This window comes from Schistocerca piceifrons, chromosome 3 (assembly GCF_021461385.2).
Source record: "Schistocerca piceifrons isolate TAMUIC-IGC-003096 chromosome 3, iqSchPice1.1, whole genome shotgun sequence".
In the NCBI taxonomy this organism is placed as follows: domain Eukaryota; kingdom Metazoa; phylum Arthropoda; class Insecta; order Orthoptera; family Acrididae; genus Schistocerca; species Schistocerca piceifrons.
Genome location: NC_060140.1, coordinates 862,667,460 through 862,691,437, shown reverse-complemented (window position 1 = coordinate 862,691,437; position 23,978 = coordinate 862,667,460). Strand labels below are relative to the sequence as shown.

Below are 23,978 nucleotides of genomic sequence, written 5' to 3'. Positions count from 1 at the left end.
TGTCACCCACGTGGCGGTGGAAGGACGTGCTTTGCGTCAAATGTGCCACGGAAAACGGCGATTGCGTGTGTTGGGAGAAGGGGCGAAGGCTTCCTCTGCCGTGCGGCCACATTATAAGGACGCCAACGGCCATACCATGTTGAATACACCGGTTCTCGTCCGATCACCGAAGTTAAGCAACATCGGGCCCGGTTAGTACTTGGATGGGTGACCGCCTGGGAACACCGGGTGCTGTTGGCTCTATCTCATTTTTTAATTTTTGCGTCGCTACACCTGCCTGCCCTCTTTTTCATACTAACTTTCAGGTGTGACAAAGATGCTTCCACAAGCATTTTAAAGTACTGTACTAAACGTAAGACACGAAATTGCAGTAATGAACTCAGTTTGAGCAAGAATGCGCGGAGGAAGAGTGCTAGGAAGTCGTTGGAATTAACGAAACACTACGAATCGACAGATGTGTCCTTGAAACGCGTCAGAGCCAACTGTTTTGTAGCGGCGCTAAATTCGAAAAACTAACTAAATACATAAATTAAAAAAAAAAAAAAAAAAAAACAGCCGTTCTCGTCCGATCACCGAAGATAAGCAACAACGTTAGTATTCGGATCGGCGACCGCCTGGGAACTCTGGCTGTCTTCATTTTTGGCTTTTTTGTCGCTACCCCTGCCAGCCCTCTTTTCATGCTACCTTTCTTGTGTGACGAAGATGCGTCCATACTGATTTTAAACTATCGTAAGATGCGATATTAAGGAACTCCGTTTGAAGAAGAGTGTGCCAAGGAAGATTAGCAAAGTGTGTCTGCAAATAACGAAACAGTATGAAACGACAGAAATGTTGTGAAACACGTCCGGGCATATTGTTTTGTAGCAGTGCACATCTGCAAATTTGTAAACAAAAATTTATCTTTCGCCTCTAGAGGAGATGGATGCTTTGTTGAACCTCCTGTGTCCTCTGTCCGTGTTTTCGCACCTTTCCAGCGCAGCGCTGCTCTACTCTAGTAGCTCCGAACGGCCGCACACGGCGTCTCGGACACGCCGGTTCGGCCCGCGCCCATCTCGCAGATGTTTGTCGTGCTTGTGCGGTCATATGGAGCGCGACCCGAGCGGCAGCGAGCGGCAGTCGAAGCAAAGTCGGGACAAGTCGGGACGGAAGGGGAGGGGACAGGCGAAAATGCACCGCGCAAATTACGCAAATATCTGGAAGCGCGGCGCGTGTCAGCCGGGTGAGAAAGCTTCCGCCGGTCCAGCAGGACACTGCCACACCCCGCGCAGTCCCCCCGACGCCCGGCCCCGCGCCGGATAACAAGAACAAGGTGCGTCTCCCGCGAGTGTCGGAGGCCGCACGCACCAAACGAATGACAGGCGGTGCAACGAGCAGCCGCGCTGTGCGTGTCACCCACGTGGCGGTGGAAGGACGTGCTTTGCGTCAAATGTGCCACGGAAAACGGCGATTGCGTGTGTTGGGAGAAGGGGCGAAGGCTTCCTCTGCCGTGCGGCCACATTATAAGGACGCCAACGGCCATACCATGTTGAATACACCGGTTCTCGTCCGATCACCGAAGTTAAGCAACATCGGGCCCGGTTAGTACTTGGATGGGTGACCGCCTGGGAACACCGGGTGCTGTTGGCTCTATCTCATCTTTTAATTTTTGCGTCGCTACACCTGCCTGCCCTCTTTTTCATACTAACTTTCAGGTGTGACAAAGATGCTTCCACAAGCATTTTAAAGTACTGTACTAAACGTAAGACACGAAATTGCAGTAATGAACTCAGTTTGAGCAAGAATGCGCGGAGGAAGAGTGCTAGGAAGTCGTTGGAATTAACGAAACACTACGAATCGACAGATGTGTCCTTGAAACGCGTCAGAGCCAACTGTTTTGTAGCGGCGCTAAATTCGAAAAACTAACTAAATACATAAATTAAAAAAAAAAAAAAAAAAAAACAGCCGTTCTCGTCCGATCACCGAAGATAAGCAACAACGTTAGTATTCGGATCGGCGACCGCCTGGGAACTCTGGCTGTCTTCATTTTTGGCTTTTTTGTCGCTACCCCTGCCAGCCCTCTTTTCATGCTACCTTTCTTGTGTGACGAAGATGCGTCCATACTGATTTTAAACTATCGTAAGATGCGATATTAAGGAACTCCGTTTGAAGAAGAGTGTGCCAAGGAAGATTAGCAAAGTGTGTCTGCAAATAACGAAACAGTATGAAACGACAGAAATGTTGTGAAACACGTCCGGGCATATTGTTTTGTAGCAGTGCACATCTGCAAATTTGTAAACAAAAATTTATCTTTCGCCTCTAGAGGAGATGGATGCTTTGTTGAACCTCCTGTGTCCTCTGTCCGTGTTTTCGCACCTTTCCAGCGCAGCGCTGCTCTACTCTAGTAGCTCCGAACGGCCGCACACGGCGTCTCGGACACGCCGGTTCGGCCCGCGCCCATCTCGCAGATGTTTGTCGTGCTTGTGCGGTCATATGGAGCGCGACCCGAGCGGCAGCGAGCGGCAGTCGAAGCAAAGTCGGGACAAGTCGGGACGGAAGGGGAGGGGACAGGCGAAAATGCACCGCGCAAATTACGCAAATATCTGGAAGCGCGGCGCGTGTCAGCCGGGTGAGAAAGCTTCCGCCGGTCCAGCAGGACACTGCCACACCCCGCGCAGTCCCCCCGACGCCCGGCCCCGCGCCGGATAACAAGAACAAGGTGCGTCTCCCGCGAGTGTCGGAGGCCGCACGCACCAAACGAATGACAGGCGGTGCAACGAGCAGCCGCGCTGTGCGTGTCACCCACGTGGCGGTGGAAGGACGTGCTTTGCGTCAAATGTGCCACGGAAAACGGCGATTGCGTGTGTTGGGAGAAGGGGCGAAGGCTTCCTCTGCCGTGCGGCCACATTATAAGGACGCCAACGGCCATACCATGTTGAATACACCGGTTCTCGTCCGATCACCGAAGTTAAGCAACATCGGGCCCGGTTAGTACTTGGATGGGTGACCGCCTGGGAACACCGGGTGCTGTTGGCTCTATCTCATTTTTTAATTTTTGCGTCGCTACACCTGCCTGCCCTCTTTTTCATACTAACTTTCAGGTGTGACAAAGATGCTTCCACAAGCATTTTAAAGTACTGCACTAAACGTAAGACACGAAATTGCAGTAATGAACTCAGTTTGAGCAAGAATGCGCGGAGGAAGAGTGCTAGGAAGTCGTTGGAATTAACGAAACACTACGAATCGACAGATGTGTCCTTGAAACGCGTCAGAGCCAACTGTTTTGTAGCGGCGCTAAATTCGAAAAACTAACTAAATACATAAATTAAAAAAAAAAAAAAAAAAACAGCCGTTCTCGTCCGATCACCGAAGATAAGCAACAACGTTAGTATTCGGATCGGCGACCGCCTGGGAACTCTGGCTGTCTTCATTTTTGGCTTTTTTGTCGCTACCCCTGCCAGCCCTCTTTTCATGCTACCTTTCTTGTGTGACGAAGATGCGTCCATACTGATTTTAAACTATCGTAAGATGCGATATTAAGGAACTCCGTTTGAAGAAGAGTGTGCCAAGGAAGATTAGCAAAGTGTGTCTGCAAATAACGAAACAGTATGAAACGACAGAAATGTTGTGAAACACGTCCGGGCATATTGTTTTGTAGCAGTGCACATCTGCAAATTTGTAAACAAAAATTTATCTTTCGCCTCTAGAGGAGATGGATGCTTTGTTGAACCTCCTGTGTCCTCTGTCCGTGTTTTCGCACCTTTCCAGCGCAGCGCTGCTCTACTCTAGTAGCTCCGAACGGCCGCACACGGCGTCTCGGACACGCCGGTTCGGCCCGCGCCCATCTCGCAGATGTTTGTCGTGCTTGTGCGGTCATATGGAGCGCGACCCGAGCGGCAGCGAGCGGCAGTCGAAGCAAAGTCGGGACAAGTCGGGACGGAAGGGGAGGGGACAGGCGAAAATGCACCGCGCAAATTACGCAAATATCTGGAAGCGCGGCGCGTGTCAGCCGGGTGAGAAAGCTTCCGCCGGTCCAGCAGGACACTGCCACACCCCGCGCAGTCCCCCCGACGCCCGGCCCCGCGCCGGATAACAAGAACAAGGTGCGTCTCCCGCGAGTGTCGGAGGCCGCACGCACCAAACGAATGACAGGCGGTGCAACGAGCAGCCGCGCTGTGCGTGTCACCCACGTGGCGGTGGAAGGACGTGCTTTGCGTCAAATGTGCCACGGAAAACGGCGATTGCGTGTGTTGGGAGAAGGGGCGAAGGCTTCCTCTGCCGTGCGGCCACATTATAAGGACGCCAACGGCCATACCATGTTGAATACACCGGTTCTCGTCCGATCACCGAAGTTAAGCAACATCGGGCCCGGTTAGTACTTGGATGGGTGACCGCCTGGGAACACCGGGTGCTGTTGGCTCTATCTCATTTTTTAATTTTTGCGTCGCTACACCTGCCTGCCCTCTTTTTCATACTAACTTTCAGGTGTGACAAAGATGCTTCCACAAGCATTTTAAAGTACTGTACTAAACGTAAGACACGAAATTGCAGTAATGAACTCAGTTTGAGCAAGAATGCGCGGAGGAAGAGTGCTAGGAAGTCGTTGGAATTAACGAAACACTACGAATCGACAGATGTGTCCTTGAAACGCGTCAGAGCCAACTGTTTTGTAGCGGCGCTAAATTCGAAAAACTAACTAAATACATAAATTAAAAAAAAAAAAAAAAAAAAACAGCCGTTCTCGTCCGATCACCGAAGATAAGCAACAACGTTAGTATTCGGATCGGCGACCGCCTGGGAACTCTGGCTGTCTTCATTTTTGGCTTTTTTGTCGCTACCCCTGCCAGCCCTCTTTTCATGCTACCTTTCTTGTGTGACGAAGATGCGTCCATACTGATTTTAAACTATCGTAAGATGCGATATTAAGGAACTCCGTTTGAAGAAGAGTGTGCCAAGGAAGATTAGCAAAGTGTGTCTGCAAATAACGAAACAGTATGAAACGACAGAAATGTTGTGAAACACGTCCGGGCATATTGTTTTGTAGCAGTGCACATCTGCAAATTTGTAAACAAAAATTTATCTTTCGCCTCTAGAGGAGATGGATGCTTTGTTGAACCTCCTGTGTCCTCTGTCCGTGTTTTCGCACCTTTCCAGCGCAGCGCTGCTCTACTCTAGTAGCTCCGAACGGCCGCACACGGCGTCTCGGACACGCCGGTTCGGCCCGCGCCCATCTCGCAGATGTTTGTCGTGCTTGTGCGGTCATATGGAGCGCGACCCGAGCGGCAGCGAGCGGCAGTCGAAGCAAAGTCGGGACAAGTCGGGACGGAAGGGGAGGGGACAGGCGAAAATGCACCGCGCAAATTACGCAAATATCTGGAAGCGCGGCGCGTGTCAGCCGGGTGAGAAAGCTTCCGCCGGTCCAGCAGGACACTGCCACACCCCGCGCAGTCCCCCCGACGCCCGGCCCCGCGCCGGATAACAAGAACAAGGTGCGTCTCCCGCGAGTGTCGGAGGCCGCACGCACCAAACGAATGACAGGCGGTGCAACGAGCAGCCGCGCTGTGCGTGTCACCCACGTGGCGGTGGAAGGACGTGCTTTGCGTCAAATGTGCCACGGAAAACGGCGATTGCGTGTGTTGGGAGAAGGGGCGAAGGCTTCCTCTGCCGTGCGGCCACATTATAAGGACGCCAACGGCCATACCATGTTGAATACACCGGTTCTCGTCCGATCACCGAAGTTAAGCAACATCGGGCCCGGTTAGTACTTGGATGGGTGACCGCCTGGGAACACCGGGTGCTGTTGGCTCTATCTCATCTTTTAATTTTTGCGTCGCTACACCTGCCTGCCCTCTTTTTCATACTAACTTTCAGGTGTGACAAAGATGCTTCCACAAGCATTTTAAAGTACTGTACTAAACGTAAGACACGAAATTGCAGTAATGAACTCAGTTTGAGCAAGAATGCGCGGAGGAAGAGTGCTAGGAAGTCGTTGGAATTAACGAAACACTACGAATCGACAGATGTGTCCTTGAAACGCGTCAGAGCCAACTGTTTTGTAGCGGCGCTAAATTCGAAAAACTAACTAAATACATAAATTAAAAAAAAAAAAAAAAAAAAACAGCCGTTCTCGTCCGATCACCGAAGATAAGCAACAACGTTAGTATTCGGATCGGCGACCGCCTGGGAACTCTGGCTGTCTTCATTTTTGGCTTTTTTGTCGCTACCCCTGCCAGCCCTCTTTTCATGCTACCTTTCTTGTGTGACGAAGATGCGTCCATACTGATTTTAAACTATCGTAAGATGCGATATTAAGGAACTCCGTTTGAAGAAGAGTGTGCCAAGGAAGATTAGCAAAGTGTGTCTGCAAATAACGAAACAGTATGAAACGACAGAAATGTTGTGAAACACGTCCGGGCATATTGTTTTGTAGCAGTGCACATCTGCAAATTTGTAAACAAAAATTTATCTTTCGCCTCTAGAGGAGATGGATGCTTTGTTGAACCTCCTGTGTCCTCTGTCCGTGTTTTCGCACCTTTCCAGCGCAGCGCTGCTCTACTCTAGTAGCTCCGAACGGCCGCACACGGCGTCTCGGACACGCCGGTTCGGCCCGCGCCCATCTCGCAGATGTTTGTCGTGCTTGTGCGGTCATATGGAGCGCGACCCGAGCGGCAGCGAGCGGCAGTCGAAGCAAAGTCGGGACAAGTCGGGACGGAAGGGGAGGGGACAGGCGAAAATGCACCGCGCAAATTACGCAAATATCTGGAAGCGCGGCGCGTGTCAGCCGGGTGAGAAAGCTTCCGCCGGTCCAGCAGGACACTGCCACACCCCGCGCAGTCCCCCCGACGCCCGGCCCCGCGCCGGATAACAAGAACAAGGTGCGTCTCCCGCGAGTGTCGGAGGCCGCACGCACCAAACGAATGACAGGCGGTGCAACGAGCAGCCGCGCTGTGCGTGTCACCCACGTGGCGGTGGAAGGACGTGCTTTGCGTCAAATGTGCCACGGAAAACGGCGATTGCGTGTGTTGGGAGAAGGGGCGAAGGCTTCCTCTGCCGTGCGGCCACATTATAAGGACGCCAACGGCCATACCATGTTGAATACACCGGTTCTCGTCCGATCACCGAAGTTAAGCAACATCGGGCCCGGTTAGTACTTGGATGGGTGACCGCCTGGGAACACCGGCCCTCTTTTTCATACTAACTTTCAGGTGTGACAAAGATGCTTCCACAAGCATTTTAAAGTACTGTACTAAACGTAAGACACGAAATTGCAGTAATGAACTCAGTTTGAGCAAGAATGCGCGGAGGAAGAGTGCTAGGAAGTCGTTGGAATTAACGAAACACTACGAATCGACAGATGTGTCCTTGAAACGCGTCAGAGCCAACTGTTTTGTAGCGGCGCTAAATTCGAAAAACTAACTAAATACATAAATTAAAAAAAAAAAAAAAAAAACAGCCGTTCTCGTCCGATCACCGAAGATAAGCAACAACGTTAGTATTCGGATCGGCGACCGCCTGGGAACTCTGGCTGTCTTCATTTTTGGCTTTTTTGTCGCTACCCCTGCCAGCCCTCTTTTCATGCTACCTTTCTTGTGTGACGAAGATGCGTCCATACTGATTTTAAACTATCGTAAGATGCGATATTAAGGAACTCCGTTTGAAGAAGAGTGTGCCAAGGAAGATTAGCAAAGTGTGTCTGCAAATAACGAAACAGTATGAAACGACAGAAATGTTGTGAAACACGTCCGGGCATATTGTTTTGTAGCAGTGCACATCTGCAAATTTGTAAACAAAAATTTATCTTTCGCCTCTAGAGGAGATGGATGCTTTGTTGAACCTCCTGTGTCCTCTGTCCGTGTTTTCGCACCTTTCCAGCGCAGCGCTGCTCTACTCTAGTAGCTCCGAACGGCCGCACACGGCGTCTCGGACACGCCGGTTCGGCCCGCGCCCATCTCGCAGATGTTTGTCGTGCTTGTGCGGTCATATGGAGCGCGACCCGAGCGGCAGCGAGCGGCAGTCGAAGCAAAGTCGGGACAAGTCGGGACGGAAGGGGAGGGGACAGGCGAAAATGCACCGCGCAAATTACGCAAATATCTGGAAGCGCGGCGCGTGTCAGCCGGGTGAGAAAGCTTCCGCCGGTCCAGCAGGACACTGCCACACCCCGCGCAGTCCCCCCGACGCCCGGCCCCGCGCCGGATAACAAGAACAAGGTGCGTCTCCCGCGAGTGTCGGAGGCCGCACGCACCAAACGAATGACAGGCGGTGCAACGAGCAGCCGCGCTGTGCGTGTCACCCACGTGGCGGTGGAAGGACGTGCTTTGCGTCAAATGTGCCACGGAAAACGGCGATTGCGTGTGTTGGGAGAAGGGGCGAAGGCTTCCTCTGCCGTGCGGCCACATTATAAGGACGCCAACGGCCATACCATGTTGAATACACCGGTTCTCGTCCGATCACCGAAGTTAAGCAACATCGGGCCCGGTTAGTACTTGGATGGGTGACCGCCTGGGAACACCGGGTGCTGTTGGCTCTATCTCATTTTTTAATTTTTGCGTCGCTACACCTGCCTGCCCTCTTTTTCATACTAACTTTCAGGTGTGACAAAGATGCTTCCACAAGCATTTTAAAGTACTGTACTAAACGTAAGACACGAAATTGCAGTAATGAACTCAGTTTGAGCAAGAATGCGCGGAGGAAGAGTGCTAGGAAGTCGTTGGAATTAACGAAACACTACGAATCGACAGATGTGTCCTTGAAACGCGTCAGAGCCAACTGTTTTGTAGCGGCGCTAAATTCGAAAAACTAACTAAATACATAAATTAAAAAAAAAAAAAAAAAAACAGCCGTTCTCGTCCGATCACCGAAGATAAGCAACAACGTTAGTATTCGGATCGGCGACCGCCTGGGAACTCTGGCTGTCTTCATTTTTGGCTTTTTTGTCGCTACCCCTGCCAGCCCTCTTTTCATGCTACCTTTCTTGTGTGACGAAGATGCGTCCATACTGATTTTAAACTATCGTAAGATGCGATATTAAGGAACTCCGTTTGAAGAAGAGTGTGCCAAGGAAGATTAGCAAAGTGTGTCTGCAAATAACGAAACAGTATGAAACGACAGAAATGTTGTGAAACACGTCCGGGCATATTGTTTTGTAGCAGTGCACATCTGCAAATTTGTAAACAAAAATTTATCTTTCGCCTCTAGAGGAGATGGATGCTTTGTTGAACCTCCTGTGTCCTCTGTCCGTGTTTTCGCACCTTTCCAGCGCAGCGCTGCTCTACTCTAGTAGCTCCGAACGGCCGCACACGGCGTCTCGGACACGCCGGTTCGGCCCGCGCCCATCTCGCAGATGTTTGTCGTGCTTGTGCGGTCATATGGAGCGCGACCCGAGCGGCAGCGAGCGGCAGTCGAAGCAAAGTCGGGACAAGTCGGGACGGAAGGGGAGGGGACAGGCGAAAATGCACCGCGCAAATTACGCAAATATCTGGAAGCGCGGCGCGTGTCAGCCGGGTGAGAAAGCTTCCGCCGGTCCAGCAGGACACTGCCACACCCCGCGCAGTCCCCCCGACGCCCGGCCCCGCGCCGGATAACAAGAACAAGGTGCGTCTCCCGCGAGTGTCGGAGGCCGCACGCACCAAACGAATGACAGGCGGTGCAACGAGCAGCCGCGCTGTGCGTGTCACCCACGTGGCGGTGGAAGGACGTGCTTTGCGTCAAATGTGCCACGGAAAACGGCGATTGCGTGTGTTGGGAGAAGGGGCGAAGGCTTCCTCTGCCGTGCGGCCACATTATAAGGACGCCAACGGCCATACCATGTTGAATACACCGGTTCTCGTCCGATCACCGAAGTTAAGCAACATCGGGCCCGGTTAGTACTTGGATGGGTGACCGCCTGGGAACACCGGGTGCTGTTGGCTCTATCTCATTTTTTAATTTTTGCGTCGCTACACCTGCCTGCCCTCTTTTTCATACTAACTTTCAGGTGTGACAAAGATGCTTCCACAAGCATTTTAAAGTACTGTACTAAACGTAAGACACGAAATTGCAGTAATGAACTCAGTTTGAGCAAGAATGCGCGGAGGAAGAGTGCTAGGAAGTCGTTGGAATTAACGAAACACTACGAATCGACAGATGTGTCCTTGAAACGCGTCAGAGCCAACTGTTTTGTAGCGGCGCTAAATTCGAAAAACTAACTAAATACATAAATTAAAAAAAAAAAAAAAAAAACAGCCGTTCTCGTCCGATCACCGAAGATAAGCAACAACGTTAGTATTCGGATCGGCGACCGCCTGGGAACTCTGGCTGTCTTCATTTTTGGCTTTTTTGTCGCTACCCCTGCCAGCCCTCTTTTCATGCTACCTTTCTTGTGTGACGAAGATGCGTCCATACTGATTTTAAACTATCGTAAGATGCGATATTAAGGAACTCCGTTTGAAGAAGAGTGTGCCAAGGAAGATTAGCAAAGTGTGTCTGCAAATAACGAAACAGTATGAAACGACAGAAATGTTGTGAAACACGTCCGGGCATATTGTTTTGTAGCAGTGCACATCTGCAAATTTGTAAACAAAAATTTATCTTTCGCCTCTAGAGGAGATGGATGCTTTGTTGAACCTCCTGTGTCCTCTGTCCGTGTTTTCGCACCTTTCCAGCGCAGCGCTGCTCTACTCTAGTAGCTCCGAACGGCCGCACACGGCGTCTCGGACACGCCGGTTCGGCCCGCGCCCATCTCGCAGATGTTTGTCGTGCTTGTGCGGTCATATGGAGCGCGACCCGAGCGGCAGCGAGCGGCAGTCGAAGCAAAGTCGGGACAAGTCGGGACGGAAGGGGAGGGGACAGGCGAAAATGCACCGCGCAAATTACGCAAATATCTGGAAGCGCGGCGCGTGTCAGCCGGGTGAGAAAGCTTCCGCCGGTCCAGCAGGACACTGCCACACCCCGCGCAGTCCCCCCGACGCCCGGCCCCGCGCCGGATAACAAGAACAAGGTGCGTCTCCCGCGAGTGTCGGAGGCCGCACGCACCAAACGAATGACAGGCGGTGCAACGAGCAGCCGCGCTGTGCGTGTCACCCACGTGGCGGTGGAAGGACGTGCTTTGCGTCAAATGTGCCACGGAAAACGGCGATTGCGTGTGTTGGGAGAAGGGGCGAAGGCTTCCTCTGCCGTGCGGCCACATTATAAGGACGCCAACGGCCATACCATGTTGAATACACCGGTTCTCGTCCGATCACCGAAGTTAAGCAACATCGGGCCCGGTTAGTACTTGGATGGGTGACCGCCTGGGAACACCGGGTGCTGTTGGCTCTATCTCATTTTTTAATTTTTGCGTCGCTACACCTGCCTGCCCTCTTTTTCATACTAACTTTCAGGTGTGACAAAGATGCTTCCACAAGCATTTTAAAGTACTGTACTAAACGTAAGACACGAAATTGCAGTAATGAACTCAGTTTGAGCAAGAATGCGCGGAGGAAGAGTGCTAGGAAGTCGTTGGAATTAACGAAACACTACGAATCGACAGATGTGTCCTTGAAACGCGTCAGAGCCAACTGTTTTGTAGCGGCGCTAAATTCGAAAAACTAACTAAATACATAAATTAAAAAAAAAAAAAAAAAACAGCCGTTCTCGTCCGATCACCGAAGATAAGCAACAACGTTAGTATTCGGATCGGCGACCGCCTGGGAACTCTGGCTGTCTTCATTTTTGGCTTTTTTGTCGCTACCCCTGCCAGCCCTCTTTTCATGCTACCTTTCTTGTGTGACGAAGATGCGTCCATACTGATTTTAAACTATCGTAAGATGCGATATTAAGGAACTCCGTTTGAAGAAGAGTGTGCCAAGGAAGATTAGCAAAGTGTGTCTGCAAATAACGAAACAGTATGAAACGACAGAAATGTTGTGAAACACGTCCGGGCATATTGTTTTGTAGCAGTGCACATCTGCAAATTTGTAAACAAAAATTTATCTTTCGCCTCTAGAGGAGATGGATGCTTTGTTGAACCTCCTGTGTCCTCTGTCCGTGTTTTCGCACCTTTCCAGCGCAGCGCTGCTCTACTCTAGTAGCTCCGAACGGCCGCACACGGCGTCTCGGACACGCCGGTTCGGCCCGCGCCCATCTCGCAGATGTTTGTCGTGCTTGTGCGGTCATATGGAGCGCGACCCGAGCGGCAGCGAGCGGCAGTCGAAGCAAAGTCGGGACAAGTCGGGACGGAAGGGGAGGGGACAGGCGAAAATGCACCGCGCAAATTACGCAAATATCTGGAAGCGCGGCGCGTGTCAGCCGGGTGAGAAAGCTTCCGCCGGTCCAGCAGGACACTGCCACACCCCGCGCAGTCCCCCCGACGCCCGGCCCCGCGCCGGATAACAAGAACAAGGTGCGTCTCCCGCGAGTGTCGGAGGCCGCACGCACCAAACGAATGACAGGCGGTGCAACGAGCAGCCGCGCTGTGCGTGTCACCCACGTGGCGGTGGAAGGACGTGCTTTGCGTCAAATGTGCCACGGAAAACGGCGATTGCGTGTGTTGGGAGAAGGGGCGAAGGCTTCCTCTGCCGTGCGGCCACATTATAAGGACGCCAACGGCCATACCATGTTGAATACACCGGTTCTCGTCCGATCACCGAAGTTAAGCAACATCGGGCCCGGTTAGTACTTGGATGGGTGACCGCCTGGGAACACCGGGTGCTGTTGGCTCTATCTCATCTTTTAATTTTTGCGTCGCTACACCTGCCTGCCCTCTTTTTCATACTAACTTTCAGGTGTGACAAAGATGCTTCCACAAGCATTTTAAAGTACTGTACTAAACGTAAGACACGAAATTGCAGTAATGAACTCAGTTTGAGCAAGAATGCGCGGAGGAAGAGTGCTAGGAAGTCGTTGGAATTAACGAAACACTACGAATCGACAGATGTGTCCTTGAAACGCGTCAGAGCCAACTGTTTTGTAGCGGCGCTAAATTCGAAAAACTAACTAAATACATAAATTAAAAAAAAAAAAAAAAAAAAACAGCCGTTCTCGTCCGATCACCGAAGATAAGCAACAACGTTAGTATTCGGATCGGCGACCGCCTGGGAACTCTGGCTGTCTTCATTTTTGGCTTTTTTGTCGCTACCCCTGCCAGCCCTCTTTTCATGCTACCTTTCTTGTGTGACGAAGATGCGTCCATACTGATTTTAAACTATCGTAAGATGCGATATTAAGGAACTCCGTTTGAAGAAGAGTGTGCCAAGGAAGATTAGCAAAGTGTGTCTGCAAATAACGAAACAGTATGAAACGACAGAAATGTTGTGAAACACGTCCGGGCATATTGTTTTGTAGCAGTGCACATCTGCAAATTTGTAAACAAAAATTTATCTTTCGCCTCTAGAGGAGATGGATGCTTTGTTGAACCTCCTGTGTCCTCTGTCCGTGTTTTCGCACCTTTCCAGCGCAGCGCTGCTCTACTCTAGTAGCTCCGAACGGCCGCACACGGCGTCTCGGACACGCCGGTTCGGCCCGCGCCCATCTCGCAGATGTTTGTCGTGCTTGTGCGGTCATATGGAGCGCGACCCGAGCGGCAGCGAGCGGCAGTCGAAGCAAAGTCGGGACAAGTCGGGACGGAAGGGGAGGGGACAGGCGAAAATGCACCGCGCAAATTACGCAAATATCTGGAAGCGCGGCGCGTGTCAGCCGGGTGAGAAAGCTTCCGCCGGTCCAGCAGGACACTGCCACACCCCGCGCAGTCCCCCCGACGCCCGGCCCCGCGCCGGATAACAAGAACAAGGTGCGTCTCCCGCGAGTGTCGGAGGCCGCACGCACCAAACGAATGACAGGCGGTGCAACGAGCAGCCGCGCTGTGCGTGTCACCCACGTGGCGGTGGAAGGACGTGCTTTGCGTCAAATGTGCCACGGAAAACGGCGATTGCGTGTGTTGGGAGAAGGGGCGAAGGCTTCCTCTGCCGTGCGGCCACATTATAAGGACGCCAACGGCCATACCATGTTGAATACACCGGTTCTCGTCCGATCACCGAAGTTAAGCAACATCGGGCCCGGTTAGTACTTGGATGGGTGACCGCCTGGGAACACCGGGTGCTGTTGGCTCTATCTCATTTTTTAATTTTTGCGTCGCTACACCTGCCTGCCCTCTTTTTCATACTAACTTTCAGGTGTGACAAAGATGCTTCCACAAGCATTTTAAAGTACTGTACTAAACGTAAGACACGAAATTGCAGTAATGAACTCAGTTTGAGCAAGAATGCGCGGAGGAAGAGTGCTAGGAAGTCGTTGGAATTAACGAAACACTACGAATCGACAGATGTGTCCTTGAAACGCGTCAGAGCCAACTGTTTTGTAGCGGCGCTAAATTCGAAAAACTAACTAAATACATAAATTAAAAAAAAAAAAAAAAAAAAACAGCCGTTCTCGTCCGATCACCGAAGATAAGCAACAACGTTAGTATTCGGATCGGCGACCGCCTGGGAACTCTGGCTGTCTTCATTTTTGGCTTTTTTGTCGCTACCCCTGCCAGCCCTCTTTTCATGCTACCTTTCTTGTGTGACGAAGATGCGTCCATACTGATTTTAAACTATCGTAAGATGCGATATTAAGGAACTCCGTTTGAAGAAGAGTGTGCCAAGGAAGATTAGCAAAGTGTGTCTGCAAATAACGAAACAGTATGAAACGACAGAAATGTTGTGAAACACGTCCGGGCATATTGTTTTGTAGCAGTGCACATCTGCAAATTTGTAAACAAAAATTTATCTTTCGCCTCTAGAGGAGATGGATGCTTTGTTGAACCTCCTGTGTCCTCTGTCCGTGTTTTCGCACCTTTCCAGCGCAGCGCTGCTCTACTCTAGTAGCTCCGAACGGCCGCACACGGCGTCTCGGACACGCCGGTTCGGCCCGCGCCCATCTCGCAGATGTTTGTCGTGCTTGTGCGGTCATATGGAGCGCGACCCGAGCGGCAGCGAGCGGCAGTCGAAGCAAAGTCGGGACAAGTCGGGACGGAAGGGGAGGGGACAGGCGAAAATGCACCGCGCAAATTACGCAAATATCTGGAAGCGCGGCGCGTGTCAGCCGGGTGAGAAAGCTTCCGCCGGTCCAGCAGGACACTGCCACACCCCGCGCAGTCCCCCCGACGCCCGGCCCCGCGCCGGATAACAAGAACAAGGTGCGTCTCCCGCGAGTGTCGGAGGCCGCACGCACCAAACGAATGACAGGCGGTGCAACGAGCAGCCGCGCTGTGCGTGTCACCCACGTGGCGGTGGAAGGACGTGCTTTGCGTCAAATGTGCCACGGAAAACGGCGATTGCGTGTGTTGGGAGAAGGGGCGAAGGCTTCCTCTGCCGTGCGGCCACATTATAAGGACGCCAACGGCCATACCATGTTGAATACACCGGTTCTCGTCCGATCACCGAAGTTAAGCAACATCGGGCCCGGTTAGTACTTGGATGGGTGACCGCCTGGGAACACCGGGTGCTGTTGGCTCTATCTCATCTTTTAATTTTTGCGTCGCTACACCTGCCTGCCCTCTTTTTCATACTAACTTTCAGGTGTGACAAAGATGCTTCCACAAGCATTTTAAAGTACTGTACTAAACGTAAGACACGAAATTGCAGTAATGAACTCAGTTTGAGCAAGAATGCGCGGAGGAAGAGTGCTAGGAAGTCGTTGGAATTAACGAAACACTACGAATCGACAGATGTGTCCTTGAAACGCGTCAGAGCCAACTGTTTTGTAGCGGCGCTAAATTCGAAAAACTAACTAAATACATAAATTAAAAAAAAAAAAAAAAAAAAAACAGCCGTTCTCGTCCGATCACCGAAGATAAGCAACAACGTTAGTATTCGGATCGGCGACCGCCTGGGAACTCTGGCTGTCTTCATTTTTGGCTTTTTTGTCGCTACCCCTGCCAGCCCTCTTTTCATGCTACCTTTCTTGTGTGACGAAGATGCGTCCATACTGATTTTAAACTATCGTAAGATGCGATATTAAGGAACTCCGTTTGAAGAAGAGTGTGCCAAGGAAGATTAGCAAAGTGTGTCTGCAAATAACGAAACAGTATGAAACGACAGAAATGTTGTGAAACACGTCCGGGCATATTGTTTTGTAGCAGTGCACATCTGCAAATTTGTAAACAAAAATTTATCTTTCGCCTCTAGAGGAGATGGATGCTTTGTTGAACCTCCTGTGTCCTCTGTCCGTGTTTTCGCACCTTTCCAGCGCAGCGCTGCTCTACTCTAGTAGCTCCGAACGGCCGCACACGGCGTCTCGGACACGCCGGTTCGGCCCGCGCCCATCTCGCAGATGTTTGTCGTGCTTGTGCGGTCATATGGAGCGCGACCCGAGCGGCAGCGAGCGGCAGTCGAAGCAAAGTCGGGACAAGTCGGGACGGAAGGGGAGGGGACAGGCGAAAATGCACCGCGCAAATTACGCAAATATCTGGAAGCGCGGCGCGTGTCAGCCGGGTGAGAAAGCTTCCGCCGGTCCAGCAGGACACTGCCACACCCCGCGCAGTCCCCCCGACGCCCGGCCCCGCGCCGGATAACAAGAACAAGGTGCGTCTCCCGCGAGTGTCGGAGGCCGCACGCACCAAACGAATGACAGGCGGTGCAACGAGCAGCCGCGCTGTGCGTGTCACCCACGTGGCGGTGGAAGGACGTGCTTTGCGTCAAATGTGCCACGGAAAACGGCGATTGCGTGTGTTGGGAGAAGGGGCGAAGGCTTCCTCTGCCGTGCGGCCACATTATAAGGACGCCAACGGCCATACCATGTTGAATACACCGGTTCTCGTCCGATCACCGAAGTTAAGCAACATCGGGCCCGGTTAGTACTTGGATGGGTGACCGCCTGGGAACACCGGGTGCTGTTGGCTCTATCTCATTTTTTAATTTTTGCGTCGCTACACCTGCCTGCCCTCTTTTTCATACTAACTTTCAGGTGTGACAAAGATGCTTCCACAAGCATTTTAAAGTACTGTACTAAACGTAAGACACGAAATTGCAGTAATGAACTCAGTTTGAGCAAGAATGCGCGGAGGAAGAGTGCTAGGAAGTCGTTGGAATTAACGAAACACTACGAATCGACAGATGTGTCCTTGAAACGCGTCAGAGCCAACTGTTTTGTAGCGGCGCTAAATTCGAAAAACTAACTAAATACATAAATTAAAAAAAAAAAAAAAAAAACAGCCGTTCTCGTCCGATCACCGAAGATAAGCAACAACGTTAGTATTCGGATCGGCGACCGCCTGGGAACTCTGGCTGTCTTCATTTTTGGCTTTTTTGTCGCTACCCCTGCCAGCCCTCTTTTCATGCTACCTTTCTTGTGTGACGAAGATGCGTCCATACTGATTTTAAACTATCGTAAGATGCGATATTAAGGAACTCCGTTTGAAGAAGAGTGTGCCAAGGAAGATTAGCAAAGTGTGTCTGCAAATAACGAAACAGTATGAAACGACAGAAATGTTGTGAAACACGTCCGGGCATATTGTTTTGTAGCAGTGCACATCTGCAAATTTGTAAACAAAAATTTATCTTTCGCCTCTAGAGGAGATGGATGCTTTGTTGAACCTCCTGTGTCCTCTGTCCGTGTTTTCGCACCTTTCCAGCGCAGCGCTGCTCTACTCTAGTAGCTCCGAACGGCCGCACACGGCGTCTCGGACACGCCGGTTCGGCCCGCGCCCATCTCGCAGATGTTTGTCGTGCTTGTGCGGTCATATGGAGCGCGACCCGAGCGGCAGCGAGCGGCAGTCGAAGCAAAGTCGGGACAAGTCGGGACGGAAGGGGAGGGGACAGGCGAAAATGCACCGCGCAAATTACGCAAATATCTGGAAGCGCGGCGCGTGTCAGCCGGGTGAGAAAGCTTCCGCCGGTCCAGCAGGACACTGCCACACCCCGCGCAGTCCCCCCGACGCCCGGCCCCGCGCCGGATAACAAGAACAAGGTGCGTCTCCCGCGAGTGTCGGAGGCCGCACGCACCAAACGAATGACAGGCGGTGCAACGAGCAGCCGCGCTGTGCGTGTCACCCACGTGGCGGTGGAAGGACGTGCTTTGCGTCAAATGTGCCACGGAAAACGGCGATTGCGTGTGTTGGGAGAAGGGGCGAAGGCTTCCTCTGCCGTGCGGCCACATTATAAGGACGCCAACGGCCATACCATGTTGAATACACCGGTTCTCGTCCGATCACCGAAGTTAAGCAACATCGGGCCCGGTTAGTACTTGGATGGGTGACCGCCTGGGAACACCGGGTGCTGTTGGCTCTATCTCATCTTTTAATTTTTGCGTCGCTACACCTGCCTGCCCTCTTTTTCATACTAACTTTCAGGTGTGACAAAGATGCTTCCACAAGCATTTTAAAGTACTGTACTAAACGTAAGACACGAAATTGCAGTAATGAACTCAGTTTGAGCAAGAATGCGCGGAGGAAGAGTGCTAGGAAGTCGTTGGAATTAACGAAACACTACGAATCGACAGATGTGTCCTTGAAACGCGTCAGAGCCAACTGTTTTGTAGCGGCGCTAAATTCGAAAAACTAACTAAATACATAAATTAAAAAAAAAAAAAAAAAAAAAACAGCCGTTCTCGTCCGATCACCGAAGATAAGCAACAACGTTAGTATTCGGATCGGCGACCGCCTGGGAACTCTGGCTGTCTTCATTTTTGGCTTTTTTGTCGCTACCCCTGCCAGCCCTCTTTTCATGCTACCTTTCTTGTGTGACGAAGATGCGTCCATACTGATTTTAAACTATCGTAAGATGCGATATTAAGGAACTCCGTTTGAAGAAGAGTGTGCCAAGGAAGATTAGCAAAGTGTGTCTGCAAATAACGAAACAGTATGAAACGACAGAAATGTTGTGAAACACGTCCGGGCATATTGTTTTGTAGCAGTGCACATCTGCAAATTTGTAAACAAAAATTTATCTTTCGCCTCTAGAGGAGATGGATGCTTTGTTGAACCTCCTGTGTCCTCTGTCCGTGTTTTCGCACCTTTCCAGCGCAGCGCTGCTCTACTCTAGTAGCTCCGAACGGCCGCACACGGCGTCTCGGACACGCCGGTTCGGCCCGCGCCCATCTCGCAGATGTTTGTCGTGCTTGTGCGGTCATATGGAGCGCGACCCGAGCGGCAGCGAGCGGCAGTCGAAGCAAAGTCGGGACAAGTCGGGACGGAAGGGGAGGGGACAGGCGAAAATGCACCGCGCAAATTACGCAAATATCTGGAAGCGCGGCGCGTGTCAGCCGGGTGAGAAAGCTTCCGCCGGTCCAGCAGGACACTGCCACACCCCGCGCAGTCCCCCCGACGCCCGGCCCCGCGCCGGATAACAAGAACAAGGTGCGTCTCCCGCGAGTGTCGGAGGCCGCACGCACCAAACGAATGACAGGCGGTGCAACGAGCAGCCGCGCTGTGCGTGTCACCCACGTGGCGGTGGAAGGACGTGCTTTGCGTCAAATGTGCCACGGAAAACGGCGATTGCGTGTGTTGGGAGAAGGGGCGAAGGCTTCCTCTGCCGTGCGGCCACATTATAAGGACGCCAACGGCCATACCATGTTGAATACACCGGTTCTCGTCCGATCACCGAAGTTAAGCAACATCGGGCCCGGTTAGTACTTGGATGGGTGACCGCCTGGGAACACCGGGTGCTGTTGGCTCTATCTCATTTTTTAATTTTTGCGTCGCTACACCTGCCTGCCCTCTTTTTCATACTAACTTTCAGGTGTGACAAAGATGCTTCCACAAGCATTTTAAAGTACTGTACTAAACGTAAGACACGAAATTGCAGTAATGAACTCAGTTTGAGCAAGAATGCGCGGAGGAAGAGTGCTAGGAAGTCGTTGGAATTAACGAAACACTACGAATCGACAGATGTGTCCTTGAAACGCGTCAGAGCCAACTGTTTTGTAGCGGCGCTAAATTCGAAAAACTAACTAAATACATAAATTAAAAAAAAAAAAAAAAAAACAGCCGTTCTCGTCCGATCACCGAAGATAAGCAACAACGTTAGTATTCGGATCGGCGACCGCCTGGGAACTCTGGCTGTCTTCATTTTTGGCTTTTTTGTCGCTACCCCTGCCAGCCCTCTTTTCATGCTACCTTTCTTGTGTGACGAAGATGCGTCCATACTGATTTTAAACTATCGTAAGATGCGATATTAAGGAACTCCGTTTGAAGAAGAGTGTGCCAAGGAAGATTAGCAAAGTGTGTCTGCAAATAACGAAACAGTATGAAACGACAGAAATGTTGTGAAACACGTCCGGGCATATTGTTTTGTAGCAGTGCACATCTGCAAATTTGTAAACAAAAATTTATCTTTCGCCTCTAGAGGAGATGGATGCTTTGTTGAACCTCCTGTGTCCTCTGTCCGTGTTTTCGCACCTTTCCAGCGCAGCGCTGCTCTACTCTAGTAGCTCCGAACGGCCGCACACGGCGTCTCGGACACGCCGGTTCGGCCCGCGCCCATCTCGCAGATGTTTGTCGTGCTTGTGCGGTCATATGGAGCGCGACCCGAGCGGCAGCGAGCGGCAGTCGAAGCAAAGTCGGGACAAGTCGGGACGGAAGGGGAGGGGACAGGCGAAAATGCACCGCGCAAATTACGCAAATATCTGGAAGCGCGGCGCGTGTCAGCCGGGTGAGAAAGCTTCCGCCGGTCCAGCAGGACACTGCCACACCCCGCGCAGTCCCCCCGACGCCCGGCCCCGCGCCGGATAACAAGAACAAGGTGCGTCTCCCGCGAGTGTCGGAGGCCGCACGCACCAAACGAATGACAGGCGGTGCAACGAGCAGCCGCGCTGTGCGTGTCACCCACGTGGCGGTGGAAGGACGTGCTTTGCGTCAAATGTGCCACGGAAAACGGCGATTGCGTGTGTTGGGAGAAGGGGCGAAGGCTTCCTCTGCCGTGCGGCCACATTATAAGGACGCCAACGGCCATACCATGTTGAATACACCGGTTCTCGTCCGATCACCGAAGTTAAGCAACATCGGGCCCGGTTAGTACTTGGATGGGTGACCGCCTGGGAACACCGGGTGCTGTTGGCTCTATCTCATCTTTTAATTTTTGCGTCGCTACACCTGCCTGCCCTCTTTTTCATACTAACTTTCAGGTGTGACAAAGATGCTTCCACAAGCATTTTAAAGTACTGTACTAAACGTAAGACACGAAATTGCAGTAATGAACTCAGTTTGAGCAAGAATGCGCGGAGGAAGAGTGCTAGGAAGTCGTTGGAATTAACGAAACACTACGAATCGACAGATGTGTCCTTGAAACGCGTCAGAGCCAACTGTTTTGTAGCGGCGCTAAATTCGAAAAACTAACTAAATACATAAATTAAAAAAAAAAAAAAAAAAAAAACAGCCGTTCTCGTCCGATCACCGAAGATAAGCAACAACGTTAGTATTCGGATCGGCGACCGCCTGGGAACTCTGGCTGTCTTCATTTTTGGCTTTTTTGTCGCTACCCCTGCCAGCCCTCTTTTCATGCTACCTTTCTTGTGTGACGAAGATGCGTCCATACTGATTTTAAACTATCGTAAGATGCGATATTAAGGAACTCCGTTTGAAGAAGAGTGTGCCAAGGAAGATTAGCAAAGTGTGTCTGCAAATAACGAAACAGTATGAAACGACAGAAATGTTGTGAAACACGTCCGGGCATATTGTTTTGTAGCAGTGCACATCTGCAAATTTGTAAACAAAAATTTATCTTTCGCCTCTAGAGGAGATGGATGCTTTGTTGAACCTCCTGTGTCCTCTGTCCGTGTTTTCGCACCTTTCCAGCGCAGCGCTGCTCTACTCTAGTAGCTCCGAACGGCCGCACACGGCGTCTCGGACACGCCGGTTCGGCCCGCGCCCATCTCGCAGATGTTTGTCGTGCTTGTGCGGTCATATGGAGCGCGACCCGAGCGGCAGCGAGCGGCAGTCGAAGCAAAGTCGGGACAAGTCGGGACGGAAGGGGAGGGGACAGGCGAAAATGCACCGCGCAAATTACGCAAATATCTGGAAGCGCGGCGCGTGTCAGCCGGGTGAGAAAGCTTCCGCCGGTCCAGCAGGACACTGCCACACCCCGCGCAGTCCCCCCGACGCCCGGCCCCGCGCCGGATAACAAGAACAAGGTGCGTCTCCCGCGAGTGTCGGAGGCCGCACGCACCAAACGAATGACAGGCGGTGCAACGAGCAGCCGCGCTGTGCGTGTCACCCACGTGGCGGTGGAAGGACGTGCTTTGCGTCAAATGTGCCACGGAAAACGGCGATTGCGTGTGTTGGGAGAAGGGGCGAAGGCTTCCTCTGCCGTGCGGCCACATTATAAGGACGCCAACGGCCATACCATGTTGAATACACCGGTTCTCGTCCGATCACCGAAGTTAAGCAACATCGGGCCCGGTTAGTACTTGGATGGGTGACCGCCTGGGAACACCGGGTGCTGTTGGCTCTATCTCATCTTTTAATTTTTGCGTCGCTACACCTGCCTGCCCTCTTTTTCATACTAACTTTCAGGTGTGACAAAGATGCTTCCACAAGCATTTTAAAGTACTGTACTAAACGTAAGACACGAAATTGCAGTAATGAACTCAGTTTGAGCAAGAATGCGCGGAGGAAGAGTGCTAGGAAGTCGTTGGAATTAACGAAACACTACGAATCGACAGATGTGTCCTTGAAACGCGTCAGAGCCAACTGTTTTGTAGCGGCGCTAAATTCGAAAAACTAACTAAATACATAAATTAAAAAAAAAAAAAAAAAAAAAACAGCCGTTCTCGTCCGATCACCGAAGATAAGCAACAACGTTAGTATTCGGATCGGCGACCGCCTGGGAACTCTGGCTGTCTTCATTTTTGGCTTTTTTGTCGCTACCCCTGCCAGCCCTCTTTTCATGCTACCTTTCTTGTGTGACGAAGATGCGTCCATACTGATTTTAAACTATCGTAAGATGCGATATTAAGGAACTCCGTTTGAAGAAGAGTGTGCCAAGGAAGATTAGCAAAGTGTGTCTGCAAATAACGAAACAGTATGAAACGACAGAAATGTTGTGAAACACGTCCGGGCATATTGTTTTGTAGCAGTGCACATCTGCAAATTTGTAAACAAAAATTTATCTTTCGCCTCTAGAGGAGATGGATGCTTTGTTGAACCTCCTGTGTCCTCTGTCCGTGTTTTCGCACCTTTCCAGCGCAGCGCTGCTCTACTCTAGTAGCTCCGAACGGCCGCACACGGCGTCTCGGACACGCCGGTTCGGCCCGCGCCCATCTCGCAGATGTTTGTCGTGCTTGTGCGGTCATATGGAGCGCGACCCGAGCGGCAGCGAGCGGCAGTCGAAGCAAAGTCGGGACAAGTCGGGACGGAAGGGGAGGGGACAGGCGAAAATGCACCGCGCAAATTACGCAAATATCTGGAAGCGCGGCGCGTGTCAGCCGGGTGAGAAAGCTTCCGCCGGTCCAGCAGGACACTGCCACACCCCGCGCAGTCCCCCCGACGCCCGGCCCCCGCGCCGGATAACAAGAACAAGGTGCGTCTCCCGCGAGTGTCGGAGGCCGCACGCACCAAACGAATGACAGGCGGTGCAACGAGCAGCCGCGCTGTGCGTGTCACCCACGTGGCGGTGGAAGGACGTGCTTTGCGTCAAATGTGCCACGGAAAACGGCGATTGCGTGTGTTGGGAGAAGGGGCGAAGGCTTCCTCTGCCGTGCGGCCACATTATAAGGACGCCAACGGCCATACCATGTTGAATACACCGGTTCTCGTCCGATCACCGAAGTTAAGCAACATCGGGCCCGGTTAGTACTTGGATGGGTGACCGCCTGGGAACACCGGGTGCTGTTGGCTCTATCTCATTTTTTAATTTTTGCGTCGCTACACCTGCCTGCCCTCTTTTTCATACTAACTTTCAGGTGTGACAAAGATGCTTCCACAAGCATTTTAAAGTACTGTACTAAACGTAAGACACGAAATTGCAGTAATGAACTCAGTTTGAGCAAGAATCGCGGAGGAAGAGTGCTAGGAAGTCGTTGGAATTAACGAAACACTACGAATCGACAGATGTGTCCTTGAAACGCGTCAGAGC

At 51.7% G+C, this 23,978-nt stretch overlaps 17 non-coding genes and 1 pseudogene across 17 annotated transcripts; all 18 read left to right on the top strand.

Annotated features, from left to right (window-relative positions):
• The first annotated feature begins 121 nt into the window (after positions 1 to 121).
• On the top strand, positions 122 to 240 carry LOC124790771. The gene has a single exon (XR_007016337.1). It is a non-coding gene; the product is annotated as a 5S ribosomal RNA (ribosomal RNA).
• A 1,267-nt stretch (positions 241 to 1,507) lies between these two features.
• On the top strand, positions 1,508 to 1,626 carry LOC124790760. Its single transcript, XR_007016336.1, has one exon. It is a non-coding gene; the product is annotated as a 5S ribosomal RNA (ribosomal RNA).
• Positions 1,627 to 2,893: 1,267 nt separating this feature from the next.
• Positions 2,894 to 3,012, top strand: LOC124790749. The gene has a single exon (XR_007016335.1). It is a non-coding gene; the product is annotated as a 5S ribosomal RNA (ribosomal RNA).
• A 1,265-nt stretch (positions 3,013 to 4,277) lies between these two features.
• LOC124790738 lies at positions 4,278 to 4,396 on the top strand. Its single transcript, XR_007016334.1, has one exon. It is a non-coding gene; the product is annotated as a 5S ribosomal RNA (ribosomal RNA).
• Positions 4,397 to 5,663: 1,267 nt separating this feature from the next.
• Positions 5,664 to 5,782, top strand: LOC124790727. The gene has a single exon (XR_007016333.1). It is a non-coding gene; the product is annotated as a 5S ribosomal RNA (ribosomal RNA).
• Positions 5,783 to 7,049: 1,267 nt separating this feature from the next.
• Positions 7,050 to 7,167, top strand: LOC124790521 (annotated as a pseudogene).
• A 1,214-nt stretch (positions 7,168 to 8,381) lies between these two features.
• On the top strand, positions 8,382 to 8,500 carry LOC124790715. Its single transcript, XR_007016332.1, has one exon. It is a non-coding gene; the product is annotated as a 5S ribosomal RNA (ribosomal RNA).
• Positions 8,501 to 9,765: 1,265 nt separating this feature from the next.
• On the top strand, positions 9,766 to 9,884 carry LOC124790704. The gene has a single exon (XR_007016331.1). It is a non-coding gene; the product is annotated as a 5S ribosomal RNA (ribosomal RNA).
• Positions 9,885 to 11,149: 1,265 nt separating this feature from the next.
• LOC124790693 lies at positions 11,150 to 11,268 on the top strand. Its single transcript, XR_007016330.1, has one exon. It is a non-coding gene; the product is annotated as a 5S ribosomal RNA (ribosomal RNA).
• Positions 11,269 to 12,532: 1,264 nt separating this feature from the next.
• Positions 12,533 to 12,651, top strand: LOC124790681. The gene has a single exon (XR_007016329.1). It is a non-coding gene; the product is annotated as a 5S ribosomal RNA (ribosomal RNA).
• A 1,267-nt stretch (positions 12,652 to 13,918) lies between these two features.
• On the top strand, positions 13,919 to 14,037 carry LOC124790668. The gene has a single exon (XR_007016327.1). It is a non-coding gene; the product is annotated as a 5S ribosomal RNA (ribosomal RNA).
• Positions 14,038 to 15,304: 1,267 nt separating this feature from the next.
• LOC124790656 lies at positions 15,305 to 15,423 on the top strand. Its single transcript, XR_007016326.1, has one exon. It is a non-coding gene; the product is annotated as a 5S ribosomal RNA (ribosomal RNA).
• A 1,268-nt stretch (positions 15,424 to 16,691) lies between these two features.
• LOC124790645 lies at positions 16,692 to 16,810 on the top strand. The gene has a single exon (XR_007016325.1). It is a non-coding gene; the product is annotated as a 5S ribosomal RNA (ribosomal RNA).
• A 1,265-nt stretch (positions 16,811 to 18,075) lies between these two features.
• LOC124790633 lies at positions 18,076 to 18,194 on the top strand. The gene has a single exon (XR_007016324.1). It is a non-coding gene; the product is annotated as a 5S ribosomal RNA (ribosomal RNA).
• Positions 18,195 to 19,462: 1,268 nt separating this feature from the next.
• Positions 19,463 to 19,581, top strand: LOC124790622. The gene has a single exon (XR_007016323.1). It is a non-coding gene; the product is annotated as a 5S ribosomal RNA (ribosomal RNA).
• A 1,265-nt stretch (positions 19,582 to 20,846) lies between these two features.
• Positions 20,847 to 20,965, top strand: LOC124790610. Its single transcript, XR_007016322.1, has one exon. It is a non-coding gene; the product is annotated as a 5S ribosomal RNA (ribosomal RNA).
• Positions 20,966 to 22,233: 1,268 nt separating this feature from the next.
• On the top strand, positions 22,234 to 22,352 carry LOC124790598. The gene has a single exon (XR_007016320.1). It is a non-coding gene; the product is annotated as a 5S ribosomal RNA (ribosomal RNA).
• A 1,269-nt stretch (positions 22,353 to 23,621) lies between these two features.
• On the top strand, positions 23,622 to 23,740 carry LOC124790586. The gene has a single exon (XR_007016318.1). It is a non-coding gene; the product is annotated as a 5S ribosomal RNA (ribosomal RNA).
• The last annotated feature ends 238 nt before the right edge of the window (positions 23,741 to 23,978 follow it).